General features: G+C 40.4%; 1 protein-coding gene across 3 annotated transcripts in view; it reads right to left on the bottom strand.

The window, feature by feature from the left end:
* Positions 1-1,160: 1,160 nt before the first annotated feature.
* The window catches only part of USP25 (ubiquitin specific peptidase 25), a 306,082-nt gene continuing 301,242 nt past the window's right edge, over positions 1,161-6,000 (bottom strand). For all 3 annotated transcript variants that reach the window (XM_028726941.2, XM_028726942.2, XM_028726943.2), the window contains one exon: positions 1,161-2,625. The gene's annotated coding sequence lies outside the window, so the exon portion shown is untranslated. The remainder of the gene's footprint in view (positions 2,626-6,000) is intronic.

Raw genomic sequence — 6,000 nt, 5'->3', positions numbered from 1 at the left:
GCCAGGTCAGAACATTGGTTAGCACTGCAATGACTGGCAACTCTCCAGTCTTTTCCAAATCTACCTAGATGCCAGGGGCTGAACCCAAGACCTTTTGCACATACATTTGCTCTCCACAGAGCCACTTCTTAATGAACTTCACTCTTTGGCTCACACTGGAGGACAACTTAGCTAGACTTATTTTGGCCTGAAACAATGGTTATTCTCAATCAACCTATGAGCACTATATTGAATTTATGCTCCTGTATTCCTTCAAAGGTGGGTAGAGCAACTGTTTGTGCAAATGTAGCATCAACTGGATTCATGTAGTATTATTATGGATTTTACTGGGCCAAAATCAAACCAGCAGAGGTTGCATGGGAGCAATGATAGATTATAAAGATTTCTGCCCTTCCATTTATCTTATTGTAACTGGAAAATCTTCATTCAAGTGAAATATATACATTATTTCAGCTTTAATTAGTGTGTGTCAAAATGAGCACCACACATTTATTATGATGAACTGGTTTTGCCTGCAATACTATTTATTTGGAGACATCTTTCTGATTACATACATAGTCCTTTAGTTTAATACTGCTAGATCACAGCTGGATCAAGTATATAAACATGTGATTAAAAAAGAATTTGCAAAAACTTATTGTTGCCAAAAAATTAATGTGCCACGCCTTTGCCAAAAATGTGTTTCCTTGGGGGGGGGGGGAGGGAACAAGACCCTATTTATTTATAACATTTGGGGCGGTGACTTTTTTAAAAAATGACTATACAATTATTCTGCAGTATAAGAACAATGTATTGTAATAACAGTGTTGATGCTGACAGTACAACAGTTCCTCCCACACACTGGGGGCAGGGGGGTGGGAAATCAGCTGTAGCTGGAATATAATCCAAAATGGGGAATTGTTTGAATGCTTGTGATGTGCAATGCCTTTGTTTCAGACTGCAAAGTTTGAATTTTTCACAGTAGAGGATGGGAAAGATAATACAGGAAATTGAAAAAGCCTCAAGGACTATATGGAAATGAAAGTTGTATGTGAAGAAATCAATCCCAGTATATTTTAGCTCTTTTCAGTGCTATGCTAACAATTTGTGAAGCACCTATGTCTTTACAGAACAAAATTGTGTTAACTAGTTTTGAGTAAAATAATCACAAGGGAAAACAATACATTAGATATTAGCTTTATGTTACAGTAAAACTATGGAAGTGCTATAGAATGCTGTGATGCTGGTTACAATCAGAGAAACAGAGATGAAAGCATTTAAAACATTGGAACAAAATGACAGGACAAGCAAATACCTGTCTACACACAAAGAATGCATCAAAACTTTATAGGTGGGAGGGGGAAGATACTGGTTTGCTAGGCCTCAGTGTGGAAATGGCAAACGAGTCAAGCACAGTTTCATTATCTAATCACAGAGATGCTTTATTCTCCAGCACTTGAATGAAGGCCCAACATTAATTCAAAACATTAAAGAGTACAGTACAGCTGTTTGAATATATGAACCTGTAACACAGCACGTTACCATCTCTATTCTGCACAATGCATTTCTCTGTGGGCCAAAACATCACATGCCTCCCCCATCGACAAATATATCTTTTTATGCTGCTAATATCGTGGAAAGTTAATCATTAAAGTCCAAAGTTGCTGGTTCCCCTCCGCCTAGGTCCCAAGAGCCTGACTTGTGATTGTTACTAAAAAACCTCACAAGTTAGGGTCTCAGGGACTAGGAAAAGTCCGATAAGATCCAGTCGAATTCTTCTTCAATTAATCAGATTGGGCTTTGTTGTTGTTTTAGAAAGTATCTCAGCAAGTGCGGAAGATGTAACAAAAAGAGGCACCACTAACACTGACAAAACAGACCTTCAGTTGCATGAGCAAGATATTATTGAGATTTATTTATTTATTTAATAAACCCTCCCATTTATAAAGGCTATCAAAGTTGTGCATGCAAAAGAAGTAAGAACAGGAAGCTAAAAACAGGTTACATCTGTTTCAAACAGACTTTTAAACACTCTCCTTCTATTTTTCCCAGTGGCTTAGACAAAGATTAAACAGTTCAGCATTATATCTTCACTACCATATTTACAGTGGGCCCTAAAACATTCTGCACCTTAAAGCCATTTTAGACCAAGAATGCCCTTTGGGTATCATTTATGTTTCCCCCTTCTTTCTTTTATTGAATATGTATCTCTCTACTAATATGAAAAAGCACCTGACTTTTGAATGCAGATTTACTTTCCACATCCTAAACTGCAGAACACAATGACTTTGAGCTAACTTGTCATTCTTGGTCCCGAGTCGGTTGAACCACATTTGAACTTTCAAAAAATATTCTTCATACAGTTAGCAGGCGGGAAAGAAGGTATTTTGCCCAATCACTTTTTGCTTTTAAAGTCCAAGACTTTTAATGGCACAACAACAATGCGGAAAAGATTCACTCTCTCTCCTTCGGCATCTGAGTCTCAATTGTAGAATGGAAAAGAAAATGTCTACTTTTAGGAACAGATCCATGATGTTCGGCAGATGAACCCAGAGCCAAAGAATCAGCAGCCATAAAGATCCTGGCCACTGAGGCAGAGACTGGTGTATATAACTCACTCCTGTCTTTCTTCATGATGCAGCTCAGCTTTAAAGGGAAAAAGAAAGTGGAGAGAGAAAACAACAGTAATCAAAATAATTAGTATCTCAAGTTGCAGAACAAGCTAATAAACTACACACACAAAAATAACTGGAAGAAAATATTTATTAATTGACACCCCCTCCTTCCTAGGTAGTTTCATTATCCCTTGCCCCTCACCCCATTTAACGGAATGTCACTTCTAGATTCAGTACATGTTGGAGTACTTTAAAGATTTTGATCGAGGAAAGAATACCATGTCACAATCAAACCCTTTCTTTGTCATTTGCTCTGCAGTAGACTTCGAACTGTTATGCCTCAGGCACGAAAGAGTTAAACAAATCACCAGAAGCCCCGTAATTTTTAGACATTTGGGGAAAAAATTAATTATCATGCTTTTTGTTAGAACTGTAAGATGATTTTCCAAAGCAATTTTTGACCATAGCTTCCAAACCAAGAAATTAGGAAGAAAAATCTAGCCCCTCTGTAAATATGACATTAACATAATTACACCGCCCCCCCATCACATAGACCCATCCTCCTTAGGGAATACATCTGATGCTCAGTAGATGGAAATCAGTCAGATTTCAGCTGCTCTCCAACGTACCTTTGCTTCTCACTGACTGACTGGGTTTTACCTCCCATGAATATGCGCGCGCGCGCGCGCACGGACGCGCACACACACACACACTCAGACGGACATGCTCTCTTACATACACTCAGACAGACATACACACGCAGCTGCACAGACAAAACACGCACACACACGCGCGCACACAAAGGCAAGGCGAAACGTCGGATGCTGACTCAGAGCGGCTGCATGTGGAGGGGGTGGCAGCGGCTGGATTTTTCCCTGCACTCGTCATTTACATTAACTCTCTCTCCAGCATCCGCCCTCTGCCAGACCTGCTGGGCTGCAACATTTGCATGACGCTGTGACTCCAGCCTTGCGGGTCAGATGTTGCAAGAGGAAGGAAGGAAGGAAGGAAGGAGGAGAAGGGGGGAAAAGAAGCAGCAGCAGCAGCAGCCCCAGTACACTCATAAGAAATGCCTTCATTTCTTCTAAACAGGTCCCTCTTCTTATTTTTCCCACCTTTCTACTTCCTCTGTAGCTGTATCTCAGTTGTTTGACATCTTTCCGGAAGAAAATGTCTTGAGCTGCAATAAGCCAGGAGCCTGACGGTCCTCCCCTCCCCTCCCCGTCCTATTCCCACCCCTTTCTCCCCCCTAATCAATAAGACAGATCTCCAAATGCAGTTGTGGAAACAGACTGTGCACAGACGTACATCCTCGGTCTTCTGCCTCAGGAAGAGCAGACAAGCTCGGCTCACACACACACACGTGATGTAAGGAGAAATAATGCCAGCAATTCTTTAACAGACTTAGAATTTATTCTACGCCTTCATTCTCCCCCCCCCCACCCGCCGCCTTTCCCCTGTGCTGAATTCATGAGTGGAAACGATTCTTCCAGTGTGCACATCACCTCTCCCCCAAGCTACAAGGTTGCAACGTTTCATCTCGGTATTTTAAACAAAACTAATGAAAATTAATAATTTTCATCCTAATGAGAATCTCTGCATTAAAAAAATAGAAAAAAACGAGTCAGGCTGTCACCTAATAGGAATGGTGATTTATTCCCCCGCCCCTCCAAATTACTGCCTGATTCCGAGTCACTAATATGATGATAAAGCAGAAAGCTTCTGGGTTTAAAATCTGTAATAGGAAGGGGCAGTTCCAGACTTCAAAAAACAAAGTGACTGAGTGTCTGCCTCTGTGTGTGTATGTGTGAGAGAGGGAGGGAGCGAGGGAGAAAGAGAACAAAAGAATAACAGCTATACTGTATTGCACAAAAGCACTACAATGGTGCAGGCTTTTTTTATTCGAGCATTATTTATCATTGTATATCTATCAACATACATATGGAGCTATTTGACCACAGATATTCTGTAAATCTCAGCAAAAGGTTTACTAGCTGAGATGCAGAAAATGTGTGCCATGCTAGTTTCACAATGCAGTTATTTAATGTGCTTTGACTTGCTCTGTCTTAACACTTGGTAAATTTTAAATATGTGTTGTGCACTTAGTTCTGTGAAAAAGGAACACTATGTCAATATGATTTAAAGTACAAAAATCATGTAAGAAACAGAGTACAGTACTCTGTCCCCCCAGAGGAAAAAGTCTCTCAGCTTTCAGCAAACAGGCAGATCCCAGCATGCAGTGCCAACTAAAGTAGGGACTGGGCAAGCTAAGTGGACAGGCAGCATGAAGGCCCTCAATCTGCACAACATCCATATTAAAATACGAAAAACTACAACAGAGAAAAGAAGCAAGCGTTAGTATAGGACCCCTAAAGAAGATTGTGCATCAATTAATACCATCAACACTTTTAACCCCCACCCCAAGAAAGATAGTTAAGAAGCAGTTCCCCAGAGTGGCTGGGAAAACCCAGCCAGATGGGTGGGGTAAAATAAAACAACAACAACAACAACAACAACAACAACAACAACAACAACTGACAAAAAGGCAGGCAAGACCACAAAAATTTGCAAGGCATGAAACCACACCAGACATAGCCCAACAAATGAAGGATTGAAATCAGATTTGGAAAACTGATAAAAATGACAGGATTATGGCATTCAATTAACTGGTTTACTTTTTTATTTTTAAAAAACCGACAACGCCTACAGTGTGACTATGTACTGGTATCAACTGTCTGCGACCTATACTGACTTCCTAGAGCTGCGCATATAGTAGATTGGCCATTGCAAACCTATAGATGTTTACTCAGAATTAAGCCTTAATGTGACAGTGGGGCTTATTCCTAGGCACATTGGTAGGAATAAACCTCACGGAACACAGTGAGACTTCCTTGGAGTAATATGCATCAAATTGAGCTTGTGGGTCTACTTTTGCTAGAATTCATCATCATTATTTTTTATTTTACTTTTATTACTACTTTCTTTTTTGGTTGCTCCTTCCAGCATCTTTGGTCTGCCCCTTTTCTTACCCTAGTAAACTGCTGTATTGCTGTCAAGGGGCGGGGCAGGTTACTATGTTTACAAGTGAGTGGTGCGTCCTGCAAACTACAAAATATTCATCTACAGAGTATTTAGAAGCGCTTGAATAAAAAGCATGAAGCAAACAATGAAGAAAATGGCTAAACATTTTGTAATTTTATACCCGGGCTGTGACTTGGGAGAATATCCACGTTCAAGTGCTCAGGACTTCATCTGGGGCACCTTTAGAGCCAGTGGGGAATGCAGACTAGATTAAATCAATAGCTGAGATGTTGTAATCAATCAGCTCAATTACAGCTGTCACAGACCCAGGTTTAAGGTTTTCCCCGATTCCAGTTTTCTAATAATTAACCCTTGGTCATCCCTA

This window comes from Podarcis muralis, chromosome 4 (genome assembly GCF_964188315.1).
Source record: "Podarcis muralis chromosome 4, rPodMur119.hap1.1, whole genome shotgun sequence".
In the NCBI taxonomy this organism is placed as follows: Eukaryota; Metazoa; Chordata; class Lepidosauria; order Squamata; family Lacertidae; genus Podarcis; species Podarcis muralis.
The sequence above is the reverse complement of the archived record's forward strand: the minus strand, read 5'-3'. Positions and strand labels throughout refer to the sequence as shown.